The sequence below is a fragment of the Scyliorhinus canicula genome, chromosome 10 (assembly GCF_902713615.1).
Source record: "Scyliorhinus canicula chromosome 10, sScyCan1.1, whole genome shotgun sequence".
Taxonomy (NCBI): domain Eukaryota; kingdom Metazoa; phylum Chordata; class Chondrichthyes; order Carcharhiniformes; family Scyliorhinidae; genus Scyliorhinus; species Scyliorhinus canicula.
In genome coordinates this window covers 166,047,091-166,070,162 of record NC_052155.1, presented here as the reverse complement: position 1 = coordinate 166,070,162, position 23,072 = coordinate 166,047,091, and positions in this window count along the sequence as shown.

The window sequence follows — 23,072 nt, the reverse complement described above, 5'->3', positions numbered from 1 at the left end:
GGGCCAGATGACCCAATCCTGCTCCTAGTTCTTATGTTCTTATTGTGTGCAGGTTAGATGGATTGGCCATCTAAATTGCCCCTTAGTGTCCAAAGATGTGCAGGTTAAGTGGGGTTACGGGCTAGGGCGCGGAAATAGGCCAAGGTAGGGTGCTCTTTCGGAGGGTCAGTGCAGACTCATTGGGCCGAATGGCCTCCTTCTGCACTGCAGGGATTCTCTGGAGTCTATGCTTCTATGGCAGGGGGACGATGTAAAAGAGAGAGTGGTGTTGCAGTATTGATCAAAGAGTCAATTCTTGCAATGAGGAAGGATGATATGTTAACAGGTTCCTCAGTTGAGGCCACATGGGTGAAACCTAAAAAAAAAAGGAGCAATCACGTTTCTGGGAGTGTACTATATACTCCAAACAGTCATGGAGAAATAGAAGAGCAGGTACATAGACCGGGGAAGTGTAGAAATAATGGGGTAATAATAGTAGGAGATTTCAACTTCCCCAATATTAATTGGGATAGCCAAAATGTGAAAGGCATAGAAGGGGTAGAATTCTTAAAGTGTGTCCGGGACAGCTTTTTGAGCGAACACATAGAAAATCCTTCAAGAGAGGGGCAGTACTGGACCTAGTAAGAGGCTGGGCAGATAGTAAAGGTGCCAGTGGTGGAGCACTTCGGTGACAGTGGCCATAACTCACTAAGATTTAAGGCAGTTATGGAATAGGACAATGAAAGACCATAAATAAGGTTGTTGAACTGGGGGAAGGCCACCTTTAATAGGGCTCAAACTGGATTTAGCCAAAGTGGACTGGGAGCAGTTACTTGGGGGACCAGCTAGATCTGAGCAGTGGGAGTCATTTAAAAAGTAAATAGAACGAGTACAATTCCAACATATTCCCGTAAAGGTAAAAGGTGGGACCAACAAGTCCAGAGAACCTTTGATGTCATGGGATATACAGCATTGGATATGAAAAGAAAGAGAAGATCATGGCAGATACAGGGGGCTCAAAACAGTGTCTGCCCGTGAAGGGTATGGAAAGTGCAGGGGATATTAAAAAAGAAATTAGGAGAGCGAAGAGGGGACATGAATAAACACCGCTGGGCAACATGAAAGAAAATCTCAAGGCGTTTTATAAGCATCTTAAAGGTAACCTGTGAAAGAGAAGGGCCAATTAAGGGACCAATGTGGCAACCTTTGCTGAAAGATGGAGATGAGTTTTAAATGAGTACTTTGCATCTATGTTCTCCGTGGAAAAGGACAATGTAGGTATAGAAAGCAGGGGGGGGGGGTGGGAAGGAATGTGATATAATTGAACAGATTGGCATTAAGAGGGACGAGGTGTTAATAGTTCTAGTGGTGCTTAAAAGCGAATAGATCCCCAGATGTATCCTCGGCTGCAGTATGAGACAAGGAGGGAGATTGCAGGGACTCTGCTGCTAAATTACAATCCTCTCTGGCCACAGGAAAGGTACAAGAGGAATGGAGGACAGCTAAAGTGGTACCATTATTCAAGAAGGAAAGTAGGGAAAAAGCAGATAATTACAGGCCAGTGAGTCTAACATCAGTGGTCGGGAAATTATTGGAAAAATTTCAGAGGAACAGAATTAATCTGCACTTGGGGAGGCAAGGATTAATCAAGGATAGTCAGCATGGTTTTGGCAGGGGACTAATCGTGTCTAACAAATTGGATTGAACTTTTCGAGGAGGTGACCAGGTGTGTACTGGAGAAGGTAAGTGCCCATGCGGTCTTGAGCAGTGTGCCAATTTCAAATCCACATGACTCTTCATCAGAGCTAAAGAGAGGTAGAAACGCATCCAGAGTCATTAAATAAAATCATGGCCAATCTGTGACCTAACGTCAGATACTCGTTTTGCTGCATAACCCTTAATATCTTCAGTGAACAAACATTTATCAGATTTAAAGTTAACAAATTAACTAGCACCAATTGCAGAATTAAGTTGCAAAGCTCAATCGCACTTTTGTTTTTTTTAAAACATGAGCCCAGTTCTTCAGAGCTGTTGTGTTACCGGGGCTTTGTATAGCTAGAGTGTTATAATTGAACCAAGGGTCACTCTTTGTAGACAGTCTCCATCATATAGACCACAAGGTATCTGCTGTGGGAAATGAGAAGTATTGGGCTGATGCATTGAATGCTTTTCTGAGGTTGGGGCTCAGGCACCTTATTAGAACAGTTTCTTGCACATTTCTCTCTGTTTCATACCTTTCTGCACTCTGGGCAATCACTGATCAACAGGGATTATTTGTACTACTGAACTGTGTGCTGTCAGATTTCCGTCAATATTTGCCTGATATCTTTTTCAATCAATGCTCTGGTAACGAGCATCATTTTTCGACTGCACAATTGATACACAGTCATTCAGATTGTCCAAACAATTACCAGGCACAGCAAAGAATGCAGCTAAATATGGATTAAATTCTATTTTATGCTTCTTACATCAAAATATTTGAACACTGCGATAGTCTCTGCATATATTACATTTGATTTTAATATTGGTATTGTGGAAATCATAATGGAACATTAGGGCACACAGTTCAATAGACAAAACACATATATAAGTATATAAGGCCAGGCTACAAATCGTTACTTAATGGGAAATATCTGTTAATAAAGAAAACTATAAAGAAACTTTCCATATTAAAATTACACTGTACCATTTAATGAACTTAGGGGCTTTGTGCATGTAAAGGCAAATCTTTAAACATTAAAATAAGTAGTTGCTCATTCTTTGGTGGAGGATAGCTACAATCCTCAAGATAACAAGACAATTGATCTCCACATATGGGCTGGTACTGTTGGCCTGAAAAGAAGATGAAGATTTGAACCATCCAAATCCGAGGTACACTGAATCAGCCTGAATTACAGCAGCGAAAAAAAAATGATGTGCTCTAACATCTGCAGGTTCCAGTCCCAGTCCGACCAGGATTAACAATCTTGTCTCTTACTCTGCAGGGATCCCATGGCCCTTTGTTAGTTTGGCCGCATTAGTGAACACACTCAACTTCAAGAGTCTGGAGCTATGGTTGGATGTTAAGGTATGGATATACCTTTCTCTGAAATTAGTTATTGAATTTTTGACAGCGGGGTGAAAAGAAAAGTAAAGACTTGCAATTGAAATGGTGCCTTTCACAGCCACAGGATATTCCAAAATACTTTACAGCCAAGAAAGTACTTTTTGCCTAGCCACTGTGGTAATTTCAGAAATGCGGCAGCCGGCTTTAGACAGCAAGATTCCACAAACAGATGTGCAACAAGGACCAGATAATCTGTTTCTTTGTGATGTTGATTTGATCGGTACACATTGGCCAGGTCACTGTTCTCTCCAAGATATTGCCGTGGGATCTATGGAAACCACCTGACAGGGCAGATGGGCCCTCAGTTTTAACAGACTGATAAACAGGTCAGGGACCAAAACTGCTTTATGGAACTCTTATCTTTTGCAAAGGCATTTTTTTTTCTTTCATGAAGATTTGACCACAGCTGTGCATTTTGACGCACAGCACCAAATGTGAGGATTTTCAGTTGAAGCTGACTCAAACCTCACAGTGTGGGACTTAGTGAATTAGCATCCTTCATCTACTAAACTCACCTTGTGTGACTTATATACAGCTACAGTCCTCCTGGCCAATAGCCTCCCCCCCCCCCCCCCCCCCCCATTCAATGGACATGGTTTCCATCTGCCACTGTTCCTATAAAAATGCTCTGTGCACTCTTGATGAATATAATTCTGAGTATTTTTAACCCAGTCATTAAAGTGTTCATTTTTAACTTCTGCCTTTCACCTTCCTGGAGACATTCACCCATTAGGTGCATTGGCTGCTTGGGTGATAAACATGCACAGTATCTAAAATAGAACATTCATCCCATAACATTTCTGGGCTACAAAGGTATTATACAATTCATGTAATTCTGTCTCCATGGCAAATGTTATTCAAAAACAGATTTTTTTTTCCTGTTTGATATGAGATTTTACATCTTCATATCTATTATGTCATTTTTAAGGCCTGCTTTGTCAGGTGCACATTTGAATTACTTAAAAATAATGTGCCTGCTTAAAGTCATATAAATAATGTATACCTCACTGTGTTTCAGCAATGTAACAGCTATTGGAGTTTCATCCTGGCCAAAACCTCAGCAACAGCAATCCCATCGCATGTGACCAGCATTCACAATGAGCACCATTAGCAGACCAACGGTTCCACTGTACGGATCATTTGAGAGAGGGACTTCACTCCTCACCAGTCCAGGTGTCCTGGTCTGGTGTGTCCTCCACAACTTGGCCTGAATGAAGGGTTCTACCACATGTATGGTGACCGCCTGAGAAGGAGGAGGGAGGAAGGCGCGAGTAGTCTGTTGGAAACTACCTATTCATTGCCCATGAGTATGCCATTAGATTGCAGTAAACCTGAATGAATCATAGAATTTACAGTGCAGAAGGAGACCATTCGGCCCATCGAGTCTGCACCAGTCCTTGGACGAGCACCCCACTTAAACCCACACCTCCACCCTATCCCCATAGCCCAGTAACCTCACCTGACCTCTTTGGACACTAAGGGCAATTTAGCATGGCCAATCCACCTAGCCTGCACATCTTTGGACTGTGGGAGGAAACCGGAGCACCCGGAGGAAACCCACACAGACACGGGGAGAACATGCAGACTCCACACAGAGTGACCGAAGCCGGGAATCGAACCTGGGACCCTGGAGCTGTTAAGCAACAATGCTAACCACTGTTCTACTGCGCCGCCCACAGATTCCTGTGACTGAAGAATTCTCCCATTTGCATCACCCCACTCCCCCTGTGAAGGTTAGTGATAACGGGCTCTCTGCACGCATGCCAATACATTGGATATCTTTGTGCGTATGCCCCATTGATGTCCTCATCCTAATCCCCTCCAGCAGAACTTGAATCTGACGTTACCCTCCAGGGAGCTAGCAGCCACACTATAATTTAGAGCCCCACCCCCTCGGACAGGTTGCTGTCCACTTGTGCCCAGTAACTCACCATTTGTGCAAATCCTACCAATACATCACTCTCAAAAGCTTTTAACAGTGCCAATGTTGAGCTGATGGACTGAGTGTGTTTTGTTCCTGCTTAGTCTGCTCTCGTTTTGGCCTTAAATTCAGCCTCATGTACTACTGGCTACTCAGGTGACAGTTCTTAGGTAGCTTGAAGTATGAATGTGCAAAGGGAGAGACGCAGTGAAGGAAGTGGTGGAGAAATGAGAGGCGCGTGGGTGGTTACATTCTTTGCAGCTTGCACATCATAACATCTTGTGGGATGAGGTATATTGCGATTGAGAAGATGTATTAGGCAGGAACACACTGTCGTCCATGATTGATTCAGCTGCACTCCCTGCCATAGCCTCAGTGATGCCAGCCAAATTATTCTCAGCTTCCTCTTCTCCATGGGTTCAGCACCAGCAGCTTTCGCCGTGCAAGCAACAGCGCCCTTCCCCCACTTTCCCCCAGCTACCATCTATTATGTGTCATCTAGTCCTGCAAAAGAGAAGGGAAGTCTGTCAGTGAGTGTGGCGCCATGTGTTTGAGCGATATGCTTGCCATAGTTGAATAACTGGCAATGTGCAAAGCTAGTGAGCACGTGGCTTCCAGCAGTGTTAGATTGGTGAGGCAAGGTGACACATATGAACGTGTGGTTTGAGTCACGGTGGACGAAGTTGGTGGGCACGTGAAGGAGGCGCATTGAATGGAGAAGTAGGTGAAGCGAGTGGTGCAGTCGGTTGAAAATGGTAAATGTGACCTTTACTGCAGCCTGTGGCACTCAGTCCAAGCCCCCAAGGCCACACTGGAGCTGTTGATCTCCACGGCCACCTGCTCCCACTGTCTTGTCTGAAGCGATCCTCGGATCAGCCTCCTGGACCAATGACTTCAACATAGAACAGTACAGCACAGAACAGGCCCTTCGGCCCTCGATGTTGTGCCGAGCAATGATCACCCTACTTAAACCCACGTAACCCGTATACCCGTAACCCAACAATCCCCCCATTAACCTTACACTACGGGCAATTTTAGCATGGCCAATCCACCTAACCCGCACATCTTTGGACTGTGGGAGGAAACCGGAGCACCCGGAGGAAACCCACGCACACACGGGGAGGACGTGCAGACTCCACACAGACAGTGACCCAGCCGGGAATCGAACCTGGGACCCTGGAGCTGTGAAGCATTGATGCTAACCACCATGCTACCGTGAGGCCATAAACATGACATCCAAAAAACTGAGGGCATGCTCTCTGTGCCATTTCTGCTCCTTCCGGTGGCTTTTCCAATGTTTTCCAAGCAGTTGTAAACCCTCTGCTGGCAGAATGTGCCTTGCCTTTAAGAGATGCTGCCTAGAGGGTAGGTTAGCTTTAGGTGGCACTAGCCTCACATTAATGTGGAGCCTCTGATCAGGCATACATCCATTCGGTAAACCGTTCAATGCTGGGCTGGGCTATCATGGAAATGTACAGGCAGCATTTTTGCATTACTTTGGAACAGTGAAAGATAATTGTGCTTTGTGATCCAGAGGCCCCAATTCAAGTGGCACCCAATTAAGCCCCAACATTGCTTTATTGTCACTCAAGTTTTGCAATATAAGTAGGATAGTACACCATTGAATTGCTGATCTAAATAAATCAAGAACATCTGCAGTGCATGGAAAATAAAGATCTGTGAATCGTGTCTACCCTGAGTCAAGAATGCGTTGGATCATCAGACTCTTCTGGAGAGCAAATCCCCCTGTTTATTTCAGACGTTACTTTTTATTCTCAGAGAATTTATAGCTCATTGCTTTGGATGAGTAAAATAACATTAGAGTGATACTTGTGAACATTATTGATTCTGTAAGACCGTTTCTGAAGGTTAATCCTTGCGTGATGAAATTTGAACCTGCTTGGAAAATAAAATCAAACATCCAGTGCAGAGAACATATGAAGACATTCAAAGTTCTCTCTGTAACTTTGTTGTTTTATTGAGAGTGGATTTGATCACAACACTAAGAACCTTAAGCTAGTAATACTTAAGAGAGAGGATCAAATTGAACTCTATGAGCAGGGAGGTTTAAGGCACTGACAATTTTATTCTCCTCCGACGCTGACACCTTATTTAGACTCTGACACGAGAACTTGAAAGGCCAGGCGAATGCCTTTTATTATAGCCCAGGCTCTAGCAGAGTGGAAAAATACTCCTAATGCACCCTCAGAGAGTAGCAACCTCACGAGATGGAAAACACTTCCCTGAAATGTCTTGATAGGAAAACGGCATTACACAGACCTGCATGAAAGTATGACCCTTCTAATCATTGTCAATATTGATAGCCATTCGCACTGGATTACTTTGCAGTTTTAAATTGATCCTGACATTTGAATTCAGAGCAACATGCATTACACAATAAAAAAGATGCTGAGAAAAATGAATCATTGCACATTTTCCTACTGGGGTATTGATTTCCTTTCATGGTGTAAAATACTTGTTAGGTTAAAATGCACTTACAGTTCAGTAACCAATATTGATCCTGTTTTTGTAACAAACTGAGGATGTCCTGTGTCTTCTTTAGTCATTCATAAAATTGTCCTAAAAAAAAACAACACGGGGATTGTCAGTCAATGCGACCACAACGATTGCACCGTGAAGAACTCCGGCCTTTAAGAGAGAAGAGTAAAATGCATTCTGCTTGATCGCGTAATTGGATTTCAGCAATGCTTTATACGCTTATTATTTGTGAAGCATTTAATATGTAGCTAATAAGAGTAGATGAAAAAATGTGTAGCTGTGGTTCATTATGCTCTGTAACTGAAGGAGATCAGCTTATGACATTCAGTCGCACTGGCACACACTTGTAGTCAGCGAATAATGAGACCTTTAATTTAAAAAGGCCACAAGTAAAGGCTGTGCTTTTCATTTAAAAAGCCAATTTAGAAAGGTTAGCATTGTACTTACATAATTGGACATGTGTCATGCTTTTGGTTATCTATTCCCATTATCTGTTCCCGTAATCAGTTATTGTAATGTTCCCGTTTGGTTCTTTTGTAAGGGCAAATGGAAGTTGACAATAACTTTAGAGACCGAGGAATAAAATATAACAACAGAAACTTCTGTTTATATAGCACCATTATCGTAATCAAATATTGGAAGACACTTCCAAGGAGCATTCATCAGACAAAATACGATATTGAATCACAAGAATACAGCTTAGGACAGGTGATCAAAGACTTGGGGCAGGGATTTCTGGTCATTCACACCAGCCGGATCTTTGGGCCATGCTGACTGCGCACCCCCACCACGGGTTTCCCGGCGGTGAGGGATGCATTCAACCGGAAACTCCATTGACAATGGCGGAACCAGAAGCACCCACCACTGCAAAAAACATGGAACAAAGAACATAGAGTGCAGAAGGAAGCCATTCGGCCCATCAAGCCTGCACCGACCCACTTAAGCCCTCACTTCCACCCTATCCCCGTAACCCAATAACCTCTCCTAACCTTTTTTTGGTCACTAAGGACAGTCTATAATGGCCAATCCACCTAACCTGCACATCTTTGGACTGTGGGAGGACACCGGAGTACCTGGAGGAAACCCACGCAGACACAGGGAGAACGTGCAGACTCTGCACAGACCTGGCACTCTGGCTCTGTGAAGCCACAGTGCTATCCACTTGTGCTACCGTGCTGCCCTACTGACTGCAGCAGGATTCGAACCTGCAATCTTCTGTTATCATCATGACATTTACCGAAGTTAGACGCCTTATCCATTAGGCCATGCGGGTTGTATGGAAAATCCCACTCTTGGTCAAAGAGGCAGATCTTAAAGGAGGGAAGACAAGTAGGGAGGCAGAGAGATTTAGGGAGGGAACTCCATAGGTCAAGATCTGAGCAGTTGAAGGCATGGTCACAAGTAGTGGAGCATCGAAATTGTGGCCACAATTGCAGGAGTGCAGGGATCTTGGGAGGTGTGCAGAGCTGGAGAAGGTTACAGAAATAGTGAGAGATGAGGCCATGGAGTGTTTTGGAAATAGGTGGCATAGCTTTCATTGCAAAACCGTTTTTGCAATCATGATGAATGAACGAAATATCACAATCAAAATGTAATTGTCTATGAGAAGTTAGAAAACTGGAGTGCCCAATCAAGTACTAAATTATAATTTTTGATTAATTGGCTGTGAGCTCGAGATTTTGCAAGTGTTGACAGAACTGGTTTGATTGATAAGCTACTCTGGCTATCAATTAGATGTTGAAGTACTGATGACATTGCATTAATTATAATCCATTGGCTGTCTTGAATGGATTGTGTGTGCAACTTTGCTGCTCTGCAAGGTTGTGAAAACAAGTGAGAAGGAATCACATTCGAAGAGGACAATAAAATGAAAACAAGGCTCAGTCCACACCAGGGCCAGGATTGTCCCCTACCCGGCGGGGTGGGGAGTCCCGGCATAGCGGAGTGGCGCCAACCATTCTGGCGTCGGGCCTCCCCAAAGGTGTGGAATTCTCCGCACCTTTAGGGGCTAGGCCCACGCCGGAGTGGTTGGCGCCACGCCGACTGCCGCCGAAACTGGCGGCAACGGCCTTTGAAGCCCGTCGCCCGTCGTCGGGGCAGCCAAAAGGCCTTCGCTGGTTCGCGCATGCGCCGGTGCGTCAGCGGCCGCTGATGTCAGCACCGGCACATGCGCGGTAGGGGGGCTCTCTTCCGCCTCCGCCATGGTGGAGGCCGTGGCGGCGGCGGAAGAAGAAGAGTGCCCCCACGGCACTGGCCCGCCTGCCGATCGCGCCTGTCAGCGGCGGGACTTCGGCCCATCGCAGGCCGGAGAATCACCGCGGGGGGCACGCTGACCGGCGCGGCGTGATTCCCGCCCCTGCCAATTCCCGGGTGGCGCAGAATTCCGGCCACGGCGGGGGCGGAACTTACGCCGGCCCCAGGCGATTCTCCGACCCTGCGGGAATCTTCTATGATTCTTCTAGTCCCCGGAGGTGCGGAGGATTCCGCTACTTCTGGTTGGCCCGACACTGGAGTTGTTCGTGCCGTTTTTGACGCCGGCGTTGGGTCATCGCGCCGATTCCGGAGAATCCCGCTGAAGGAGTTTGGCCTGAAATTAATGTAGAAACCACCTACATCCACTTCTGTTTTGGGTTTTGTGAGGCCACTGCAGGACAGTGGAAAATAGCATTTTCTCAAATCTGTACAATATGCATGGGGCGCAATTCCTCCATTGGGTGACTAAATCCCGACGCTGGAATGAAAACCGAAGTGTTTCATGACGTCACCCGCGCATGCGCAGGTTGGCCGGCACCAACCCACGCATGCGCGGTTGCCGTCCTCCCCGCGGCCGCCCCGCAAGAAGATGTCGGCTGGATCTTGCGGGATGGCGGAGGAAGGGAGGCCCGCGTTTCTCCGAGCGGCTTGTCACAAAACCGGACACACCATTTTGGGTGGAGTGGGAGAATAGCGGGAGGTGCGGGAGCGGACCCCCCGCTATTCTCCCACCCATCGTGGTTGCGGAGAATCGCGCCCCAGCTCTTTTGTCCATGTTTGAACTGAGGTTGTAATGGGGTCAGGAGCTGGGTGACCCTGGCGGAACCCAAACTGAGCATCAGTGAGCAGGTCATTGCTAAGCAAGTGCCACTTGATTACACAGTTGACGAGGCCTTCCATAACTTTACTGATTGATGGGGCAGTAATTGGCCAGGATGGATTTGTCCTGCTCTTTGTATTCAGGACATACCTGGTTAATTTTCCACATTGCTGGGTAGATGCCAGTGTTGGAGCCCCCCCCCCCCCCCCCCCCCGGCTCCAGCGGGTCTCCCGGCGGCATAGAATGGCTTCAATGGGAAATCCCATTGATCGTGGCGGGAACAGAGAATTCTGCCACCAACGAATGGCATGTTGCCTCCCTCTGCCAAGCACCATGTGGCTGGGAGGCTGCAGAATCCCGCCCCTGATGCATTGATTGTGGAATCACTTAGCTCTGTCTATTGATTGCTGCTTCTGCTCTTTGGCTTGCAAGTAGTCTCTTGTTGTAGCTTCACCAGATTGACACCTGAAACATTCAGGCCGTACTGGGTTGCAGAGCAGAGTCATCCACCAGGTTTCGAAAGGGTATTCCTTGCTGACAAGCAGCCATCCTCTTTTGCAACATGGAGGCTGAAAGACTGATGGAAGAGCGATCTGGAAGAGAAAGTACTATTCATGGCTATTGCCAGGATAGTGGGCATTCGCCAGCATAATGTTCTCAGCATGGATGGGTGCCAACTGTTAATTGACTGGCTGGCAAGTTTTATGATTTCAGTGCATGTCAGTATTAGAGATGCAGTGTCAGAAAACTGTATGAGTTTCTGCAGAGTTGTTGGAGCTGCACTTATCCAGGCAAAAGGAAAATATCTCATCATCCGTCATGACTTGTGCCTTGTGCATCATGGACAAGCTTTTGGGAGTCAAAGGATGAGTTATTCACCACAGGGTTCCCAGTTTCTGACCTGCTCATGTAGTCATAGTATTTATACAGCTGAACCCGTTCCGTTTCAGATCAATGGGTCAACAGTGTTAACAGTGAGGGTTTCTATGATAATAATGCAGTTGAAAGTCAAGAGGAGGTGCTTAGATTTTTCCTTATTCGAGGAATTGCCTGACACTTATGTGGCACAAATACTTGTTGTCCTTTATCAGCCCAAGCTAGTCTTGTTGCAACAACAGCTTCACTATCTGAGGATTCACAAATGATACCAAGCACTATGCAATCATCAGCCAAAATCTCCATCTCTGACCTTATGTTGAAGGGAAATTCATTGATGGAGCAGCTGCAGATGGTTGGGGGCCAGGGTATTGCTTTAAGGAATTCTGCTGGTAATGTCTTGCGGCTGAGATTAATGGCCTCCAACACCAGAACCATGTTTCTTTGTACTAGATATGACGATAGCCAGTGGAGACTTTTTTCCCTGATTCTCAGCTACAGATGTGCAAATTGTATTTATTCAAGCTAACAACACACACAGATATGGTAATATAAAAAGCAAATTGACTTTTTTGCATCTAGAGGCATAGAATACAAAAGCAACAGGGGAGAGTTGAACATATATGAGGGCGTAATTAGGCCTCAGTTGATCTATTGTGCAGGCATTTGAACATCAAATTATAGGGAAGAGAGTAAAGTGTTGGGAAAAAGTGCAGCACAAATTTAGTTGAATGTTATCAAGGACAAGAGTTTATAGTTGTACACTTGAGAAGTTAATGTTTTCTCACGAGAATGAGTAGTTTAAGGTAATGCCCAGAAGAGGCCTAAAAGCGAATGAAAATTTATGATAATGTCAATGGTGATAAATGTTTCTATTGGCCCATTAGATGGCAATGAGAGTGTGGCTAGAATATAGAATTCTGCACACAAACCGTTTTGAAACTGAATGTTTATCTTTAGTACTGTTGCGGTGAGCAGTTGCGATATTGCAACGTTTTAGAAAAATCTCTTTTGAAAGTCGCATTTTGTAAACCTCGGATTGAGGAAGCAATGTTCTCATTTTTCAAGCCATGTGGCCCATTGGATGGGGAAACCGGCATGGAAACTGTGGGCCACAAGGATTATTCACTCCACTATACTGTTAGCCACTTATATAAAAGAAGATTTAAGGGTAAGGGGGCGGGTCCCATGACATCACGCCCACCCCGCCAGCAACTTAGTTTTTATAAGATTGTGGCGCTGTGTTTAAAGGGAGCTACGACACAAAAAGAAAATTGAACCCCCCACACCTCCGGAACACCCCCCCCCCCCCACACCTCCGGAACACCCCCCCCCCCCCCCCCCCCCCCCCCCCACCATGGAGATCTCCTCTCGGGACCTTCCGCCATACAATATCCCCTGCACAGAACAACCCCCTCCGGTACTGTTCTTGCACTTCCCCTGGCACTGCAACCTGGCACAGACCAGGCAGAAGTACCCAGGCAGTTCCAGAATGCAGGGCCACGGGGCAATGCCAGGCAAAGCAGGACCCTTTCCCATCTGGGGATTGTACGCAGTTGCTGCCTTCGGCGGGTTCACCTCACTGGGCACACATGTTTGTAGCAATAAATATTTTAAGGACCATTTTACAGTTCTGCTGGAGGCAAGCAGCCTTTCTGGTGCTGAGCTCAATTCTTTATGCAACTCTGCATGTAGATCAATAGGCCTGTGTTACAGACAGGAATGAAAGAGAACTGAAACCCCTGTTCTGTTACTGTTCACATTCAGTGTGTGTTTTGAGAAAAATGAGGTGCAGATTTCTAAACCCCTGAGTGCATGGACAATTTGAATAATCAGAAGCAAGCTTTTCATGGGTTTAAATAAAAAAGATTATTCATTCACATATTCACCCCAAAAATCTAATGATATGTCACTCAACACTCTAGTGTGCACACACACACATAGACATTTGAGGAAAATATCCTTAAAGAGAAAAGTGCACTCAAGAATAATTAGTAATTCATGTGATTGGTTCATCTTGAAATAAACATGGTGCAGGCCTGGTGAAGAAAATATTTTTACCCCCTGACAGTTAGGTGAATTCTATACCTAAAGTCAAATATCAGAGTCATTGCAGGATTCTCTCAAGGAGATAAACTTTCTGCAGGTCACAAAGTGAGTTACTTGTTGTCCTGTTACCAGGAAGTCAGTAGTAGTGAACTTGAAAAAGAACAGGCTTGGAGACCTTCATTTCCAATTCCCAGCTCCCAGGGCTTAGGTTACTGCCCCTCCTGCTGTGGCTCTTTCTGCAGTTATGTTGTTCTGCAGATCGGACTTAAAGATTAATAAAGGGAGACCAAATGGCTGACTTACCACGTGTTTTCTCACAGTCCTCTTTTGCAAATATGGTGGTGGCTTTGTGACAGCCTGGGCTCCTGTTTGCAGGCATTCCCCCTTGGTGTTTGAGACAAGCACTGTCTTGGTTTCACGTTCACCCATTCAAGACAAGCATGCCATTCGGATGTTCTCAGGATATAGTTATTGACACTTGTAAGTCTAGATCGTTATCTTAAGTCCCTGGAGTGGGGCTACATGAATCCCCAACCTACTGGCTAAGGCCTGACGGTGTAACCACTGGGCCATAAGTGCTGGGTAATCATGCTATTACCTAGAAGACACCTGCAGGCAAATGATATCACTGAGATAGCTCACTTTGCCATTTTGCTGGCCACTACTGCATTCAACTTTAACATTGGCACCACCACTAATCCACCACGGGCAACATATACCAGGTTTGCCCGTCAAAACTTTATTTTAAAACCGGAAGCGCATTTAGCAGTTTTGGAAAGAAGGGATCAGATTGACAGGGCATGAACTGTTTCCCAGGTAGCATTCTGACGTGTCCAAATGTATATTACAGACAGTGACCACCATTTGTTCTCAGACACATGCACTGCCATCTTCTGCAGTGGATGCCCTCTGCTGCTTTCTTGCAATCAAGTCATACAACAAAATTCCGACTGTATACGGCTCTGGTCAGACCCCATTTGGAATGTTGTGAGCAGTTTGGGGCCCCACGTTTAAGGAAAGATGTGCCGGCCTTGGAGGAGGTCCAGAGGAGGTTCACTAGAATGATCCCGGGAATGAAGGGCTTGTCATATGACAAGTGTTTGAGGACTCTGGGTCAGCACTCGATGGAGTTTAGAAGGATGAGGGGGGATCCCATTGAAACTTACAGAATACTGAGAGGCCGAGATAAAGTGGATATGGAGAAGATGTTTCCACTTGTAGAAGAGACCAGAACCGGAGGGCACAACCTCAGATTGAAGAGACGATCCTTCAAAACTGAGATGAGGAGGAATTTCTTCAACCAGAGGGTGTGGAACTCTTTGCCCCACAAGGCTGTGGAGGCCAAATCACTGAGTGCCTTTAAGACAGAGATAGATAGGTTCTTGATTAATAAGAGGATCAGGGGTTATGAAGAGAAGGCAGGCAAATGGGGATGAGAAACATATCAACCATGATCAAAAGGCGGGGCAGACATGATGGGCTGAAAGGCCTATTTATCCCCTTGTATCTGATGGTCTTATTGTCTGAAGCCAGGCACGTCATCAAACAATAGGCTACATTTCTTTCATTTTTAAGCACTCTTGCTTGACCAACCTGGACCATTTTGTAATCTATATGTGTGCGCATGTGTGAACTTTGTGTGCGTGTGCATGTGTCTGTATGTCTGAAAGTCTAGAGCATATTTTATTATTTTAAGATATGTTCAAGCATTATAAAGATAATGGGCAGGATTCTCCATTGTCCGATGCCGAAATCGTGTTCGCCGATCAGGCGCAGAATGGTCTCCGACGCCGGAATCGTGGCCGGCGCACGGTCAGCCATGCTCTGCCCCATCCAAACTGGCATCGTCGCTCGTCGTTGCAACGCCGTTGGCACTTCATCGGCCGGCCCACCCACCTGCGATGCTGCGCCCCCGATGGGCCGCGCTCCCGACGGCACGGGACATGTGTGGTCTCAGCCATGTGGGAACCCGGCGTGGCGGCTGCGGACTGTGTCCAGCGCCGCCACACTCGGCCGGGATCTGTGCCACTGGCTGAGGGGGGGGGGGGGGGGCTTCTGTGAGGGCTGTGGGGACTGGTGGGGGGGGTGGTCAGGAGGTGGACTGTAGGGTCTGATGTGTTGGGTATGCTGGGTCTGTGAGGACTGCGTTTACCAGAGCAGTGAGAGAGACAGGCTTCCAACACTTGTAGAAGTATAACTCTATTTTATTTAACTATGAGCTGTTAAACATACTTGCACTGTGGGTTGACACAATGTTAGGTTTACTGGAAAGATGTAGCGTTCAAAACTTTAGTTGACTTCGGTGTCACAGTGGCTGTCGAATTTGAGCAGGATTGTCTTGAACTTGGACTTGTCCTCACCTTCAGCGAATGTGAGGGAGTTGAAAATATGGATGGCGTGGTCCCCGGCCGTGAAGAGAAAGAGATCAATCTTTCTGGCATCTGAGGCAGCTTCCAGATCTGTAGCTTCGAGGTACAGTTGAAACCTTTGTTTAAAAATCTTCCAGTTCGCACCGAGGTTGCCGGTGATGCGGAGTGGCGGGGGAGGGCGGACGCTGTCCATATTACCGGATGGCTGATCGCTGGTCGAAGGCAGATTATTTCAGGGTAGATCCATCAAACTCTAACATCATGTACTGGTACCATGGTGTGTTGGGTATGCTGAGTCTGTGAGGACTGCGTTTACCATAGCAGTGAGAGAGACAGGCTACCAACACTTGTAGAAGTACAACTCTATTTTACTTAACTATGAGCTGTTAAACATACTTGCACTGTGGGTCGACACTATGTTAGGTTGACTGGAGACCTGAGGCTAACCTGACCAGACTATACTGCTAGCACATGGTAGATGTTCGTGTTACTGATTACGGGCTCTGAATGTCTCAGAGGCTGCATCCCGAATGAGCGGGAAAACTAGTGCCCTTTGGCTTTATAGTGGCCGTTTCCTGTCTGGTGATTGGCTGCTGTGTTCTGTGTGTTGATTAGTCTTTCAGTGTGTCAGTCAGTGTCTGTCTATGCACCATCATATACTTGTATGTATATTATGACAGGGTCGTGGATGGCGGGTTGGGTCTGCCCAATGTTGTATGATGCGACCGTTGCTTGCAGTCAGCCGTGCGTATTCATGACCCGGGACCCGGCCATTCTCCGGCCGTTTTCAACGTTGGAGGTGGAAGTTTCACCCGGCACTGGTGCTTGCCCTTCACCGGTGCTGGAATCGCTGAGAGTTTCACGCAGATTTTTTGCTCGTAAAAGACCATGCATGCTCCGCTGGCGCTGGCACTTAGCTGCTGAAACGGAGAATCCAGCCCTGTATCTTTGTTAAACTCAAGAGGAACTCAATAATTTGTTATTTTATGATCACAGCACAGAAACAGTTAAGCACTCACTAAATTTAGAAATATTTTTTTTTTACAAAGTAGCTGCCCCTGTTGTAGTTAAATGATGAGAGGGACTACAGGGAAGATTTTCAATCCCTTCTCACCCGATTATAACAGTCTGGATGTTGGCAGTCTTCTTGGCTGTTGATGAGTAGGGGCTGGTTTAGCACAGTGGGCTAAGGCAGCTGGCTTGCAAGACAAGACAAGCAGCGTAGGTTCAATTCCTGTACCAGCCTCCCTGAACAGGTGCCAGAATGCGGTGACTCAGGGCTTTTCACATTAACTTCATTGAAGCCTACTTGTGACAATAAGTGATTATTATTATTATTCACTGCGAGAAGCTGCTGAGAGATTTGCAGGATGCTCTGGAACTGCTCTGGGCCTAGATCTCCCAGGTTGACACTACATCACCTTGGTGTGGGCTTGCTGTCAGGCAGAAGAAAAGGCTTGTCTGTGGTGGGAGCATGAAGGCAGATCATCCTGTGATAGGATGGCACTGCAGGGGCACGACCACTCCTCTGGAATGGCATATCAGCAATCCCTGTAATCTGGAGAGTGGACTGCTGGGCTGACATGAAAGCCTATACGCCCCTTTCAGCACTGAGATAAGAATAATAATCACTTATTGTTACAAGTAGGCTTCAACTAAGTTACTGTGAAAAGCCCCTGGTCGCCACATTCCAGCGCCTGTTCGGGGAGGCTGGTACGGCGCTGCCGGCTGTGTGCTCTGCATTACAAGCCAGCGATTTAGCCCACTGTGCTGAACCAACCACAGTGGAAAACCTGGAGGATGATGTCCGTGCTTTGACTGGTCGTATACAAGGCATGGATCATTCGATGAGAACCATGGCTGAGGGCCTCAATGTCATGTCCCAGTCACTGAGGGCCATATCGCAGATGCAGGCGGACATTGCCGAGGCACTGCAGAGCATGGCCCAGTCACTTACGAACATTAGTGAGCACGTTGACACCATGATACAGATAATGTGGAGCCTGCAGGACTGGCAGTGGCAGATGACTCAGAGGCCTCTGGAGCTCATTCCAGTTCTCCCTCATTCCATGGTGTCTCCCAGGCCCTTAAGAGCACTGTCAGGGAGGAGGAAGCGCTGGAGGCCAAATTGGGTCTTACCACCAAAGAGACTCCGATGGTCTCCAGTTCTTCCAAATCCCCTCTTCCTGACACTAGTGCATCTCAAGTGCAGCAGGCAGAACAGGGTGGCAAGCCGGCTGGGGTCCTCCGACCCCTGCCCCGCCAGAGGACATCTGCCAAGGGTATCAAAGGGCACAGGGCAGGGTTCGGAAAGCAGCAGGCTGCCACCACTTCCGAGGTGGAACCTGGGGACACCTATACATAGCAATAGATCACGAAAGTTCAAGAAGAGAGAGGAGCACTGGGTGGGCAATGGTCAGGTCACTGTCCATAGCTGGGGGGAATGGAAAACTTTCATAGTGAAGTGTTCACTATTAAAACATGTTATACCTGATACGTGTGAAGCCTCGGTCACGTTAATATTCACAGCAGGCCTGCCCGTACCACCACTCCCGTTCTCCTCTGCCACCCCCACCCCCGACACAGTGATCCAAGATCAAAAGCCCCTGATGCAGACCCCGTTCAAAGGATGGATGTGAGCGCGCTGTCAGCAGAAAGACAGGAGTCAGACTTTCGCAGAAACTGTGGAGCACCAGAGCTTTCCTCACAGTGGGTTATCATCACTCTCCTACCTTGTGTAGTGACCTGCTGACAGTGCCAACACGGGCCCATCACCCTGGAGTGTTGTTACACAGACTCTTGGAGGGGGGGGATATAGGGTGGTCGGGGAGAGGGAGGGAGATGGGTGGGGGGTGGTGTTGAGCTGATGACGCACCCTCATCCTAGGAGAATCTGGATACAATGAGGACTCCTCCAGTTCTCCTCAAATGTCAGACCCTCGTGTAGCATGTTCTCAATCCTTCAGTTCCTCCTCGGCCTCATCCTCCAGCCCCTTCAGGTCCTCCTCAGATGAGGCCACATGTCCCTCTGCCTCCTCCTCCTCCTCCTGCATGTGCCAGATTGTGGAGGGCACAGCAGACTACCACAGAGCAGGAGGCCCTCTGGGGGGTGTACTGCAAGGCATCACCAGAGCGGTGTTGGCACCGGAACCTTATTTTCAGGGTCTAATGAACAGCACAATAACATTATGGGTGGGCCTCATTATAACGGATCTCCGCATCGGTCTCAGGCCTCCGCTCCGGCATCATTAACCATGAACTGAGCGGGTAACCCTTGTCCCCCACAAGCCACCTGTCTTCCTGGGGTGGTCCTCAAAGACACTGGGGATCGCCGAGTGCCCCAGGATGTAGCTGTCATGCAGTCTCCATGGATAACTTTCAAGGAGTGGAACCCATTCCTGTTAATATAGGGCACTCTCTGATGCTCCGGTGGTCACAGGGTGACATGTATACCATTGATCGCCCCTGGACCGGGAGCATCCCGGCGACTGAGGCAAATCCGCAGCCTGGGCATCTTGGTGGCCCTGGCCCAGGTGGTCCCGTCCCAGGGGTGACTTCCAACCTGGAATGTTTCAGCCTCCTGACCAAGCCCAACGTCCCTGAGGGGTCGCTCCCCGCACCCGAGCTGCAGGTGCCTTTCAGAATTGGAGGCTGGTTGGAAAATGTGCCAGCCTCACATGTTGCTGGCCCCATCCAGCTGCACGTTCTGTCAGCTCGCATCATGGGTTAGGCTACGCTCAGTGCTGCCGTCAGCCAGATGAGGTGATGTTTGCATGCTGCCTGCCTCAACAGTGAGTGGGCAGATTGGCCTGGGTGAACCCCGAACACAATCAACTGGAACACATTTTTTTAAAGCCCATTCTGTACAGGGGTGTTCCCAAATGATCTAATATCTAACAACAGAATATGGGAATGTAACAGTGGAACTTCATTGTGATCTGAATCAAATATCTCAGCCGATGTACACCTGCACTTTCCTCTCCTGTCGCTCCAAGGGCAGAACAACAAATCACCAGCGGGGTAGGAGTTGTTATTTCATAGACAGCATGTGAAATAATTCTGATTGAATTCACTTAACTGAACCAGCACGACTTGTTTTCACAAATTTTTAAATTTAGAAACATAATTGTTCATCTTGCTTGACGTCAACAAAATAACTCCAATTTATCCCCTGTATGCACCTTCTGAGGCTAACCAGAGTTTCCCTTACAGCTTCTATTGAAAGTTTTAGAGGTCATTGTTTTTGTTTTCACAGCCAGAGAGGGAGGTTTTTCCGGGAACCAAAGAGTTCTCAACATAATGGATCAATGATGCCTGCTAATTACCCCAAATTACCTTGCGAATTGTTTGTTGTTTACATTTTTCGGAAAAGTTAGTATTTCAATCCCCTTCGGTATCAGTGCCTTTTGAAAACAATGTTGGGCAAATTTTACCACGAGCTCCGAGACTCTGATACCAGCACCAAACAGAGGTCCTGAGTCTTGACTTGCTCTTTTATCTTGTGTCTCCGCCACTCTCCTCGCACTCTTTTATCCGGTTATTGGCCTTACTGTCAAATTCTGTAACAGCAGGGGAGCACCTCAAGTTGAACACCTTCAGATCAATTTGAGATTCCTTGTTTGTTGCCCTCACCTTCAATAAATAAATGTGTATCGTGAAACTAAAGCACAGTTGAATAATATGGGCAAAAATGCATTCGTAATGCCTAAGACTTCAAACAGTATGTCCCGGGGGTGAGCCGGCTAGTTTTGTGTAAAAAGTAATGCCATTAATTCCGTTCTGATAATTGCGACTCACTGGGTGGCCCTCTCACACCTGAGTGAGCATGTTTTGTGTTCAAATCCCACTCTGAGACTTTCAGCACAAAGCCTAGGCCAACACTCCACTGTAGTATTGTGGGAGGGCTCCACTGGTGTCGACCCCGGGCTGAGATGTTAAAGCAAAGCCCCTGCTTGCTCTCTCAGATGGATGCAAGCAGTTCCATGGCACTATTTCAGGGAAAGGCAGGGGCATGCACCCCAATGTCCTGGCAAATCACCAACATCACTAAAACAGGTTACTTGGTCATTACCACACTGTTGTGTGGGCGACATATTGTCTGCTATCTTTTCTACATTACAATGACTATAATTCCAAAGCCCTTTGCTAGCTGTAAATTGCTTTCAGACATTCTGAAGTCATAAACGGTACCCTAGCAATGGTAATTCTTCCTTTTTGTCCATTCCTCCTTTGCAGTTTGCTGTAAAGAGTCAAGTGTTAATTCAGTTGGTGATCTCTCTTCATGCAGCTGCTACCTATGCTTTTGTGAGAGAGTAGCCATCAGACCTAAATAGAGCCACAGTTCCATGATACACATCCTCCAACAGGATTCCCAAATCTTCAGTATCAAAGGGAAAAAAGTTGCTCAAATGCTCTGCCATGCAACTCTTCTGTCGCCGTCAGTAATTGTGCTTTGCAACAACAAAGAGCTGCCGCCTCTGTGGATATTGCACTTCTTAGACAAATCTGCCAAGCTCTTAAGACAAGAGTTTCCTGTGCTGGCAACCTTTTCCCAATTTAAGGGATGGACCCACATTGACAAATTCAGTGTGGCTTAGACCCACATTGCCAGAATGCCACAGAATGGTGCAGCGATAATTCTGCTAGGATAACAAAAACCGGCGTCAACATTTTCTACCAATGTAATTTCAAGAAATACATTTTTTTTGGGAGATTAGGCTAAGGTCTGTGCCCCTGAATCATTCAATGGAAATTATCATGCATTGTAGATTGTGTTGGACAAAACTTGGCATTGAATCTATAGCCCAGCAGGCTCAAACATTTCTTTTATCAACATTGCAGTGATTAGGTTCATTACGAACGGAAAACAGTGGACTTCCAAAGCTCTGTTACTTTACTTGTGGACGATTTAAGAGGGCAGGGTCTATGAACCCCCCCCCCCCCCCCCCCCCCCGGCCTTCTCTTTCTTTTGTTCCTTTTCTTTTCCAGTTCTGTAAAAAGATCCAGACTTGAAGTATGAACTTGTTTGTTCTGCCCACAGACACTGGTGTTTCTGCTGGATGCTTGTGACACTTTTGTTTTTCGTCAGCAAGGACAAATATTGAAGGAAGAGCGACAAACCTATTGGCTCATCAGAATTCCTGGTCCACAAATTTAGTATTTGTATTTCCATTATGTATTGCAATGGCTGTTTATGCATGCGTTCTTTCTCGAAAGGCAAGAGATATTCACCCACCAAATATGGGCATATTTACTGGTGACTATATGATAATTAGGCATTGCATCAATCAATAACTAGCAATGGCTCATCGCTATTCATTTGCACGAAGTGTGTGGCAGTTAAGGAAACATGAAGGCGGATTTTACACTCACAGCTCATACACTGGATGTGTGCATCAGGTTGCCAGGCAAGCTGACCATCCACTTCTCAGGATTTTTAATCCGTTAAAATTAATTTGCCAGCAATTCAAATTTGCGAATGTCAACTCTAAAACCCAGGATTACAGAGCATGAAGGCTCTGAGAAAATAAACAAATGATTCGACAATGATCCATCAGAAATAAGATGGCTATCCTGGTGCTATGAAATTTGTAAATAACTGGGAGGATATGAGGCGATGATTCAAAGCAAATATAGTTGGGGGTAAAGTTAAAGGCACAGAAAGTTATAACGTTGTAAATTCAGTCTCTCTTCAAACTCAGTGACATATGGGGATAACAGCATGTGGAAGGAAATCTGTGTCTCGGCCATGCCAGCTGTACCAGCATTGCAAATATGACTGTAAGCCATCTGGTTCTGAGCTGTTTTCAAATAAGTCTTCACATGGCCTCTCACCAAAGTTATTTATTTCATGACTACTCAGTTTTCTGTCCAATGATTCTGCAACCCAGAGCGAAATGGCTCATCCACTGTCTTTTTTCTCTCAAATCAAAAGTTTTCAGGGTCTGCTTCATCATCGTCTGCTGAGGGAAGGGAAGCCTCATTTCTTCCTATTGTTCTGGGATAAAATCCTGACCAAGATGCATCCACTTCGGATTTTTCAGTGCTGATCCGTAGTGGAAGGTGTGTGGATCACTGTTTCTTAATGTTGTTCATGAGTCAAACTAATAATTATGGGGCATGAAATTGGTGTCTGCCGTTAGTGGGAAATCAGCAGCCTCTTTTACAACTTTTCCATTCAAATCGTTTTTCGATAAGACGA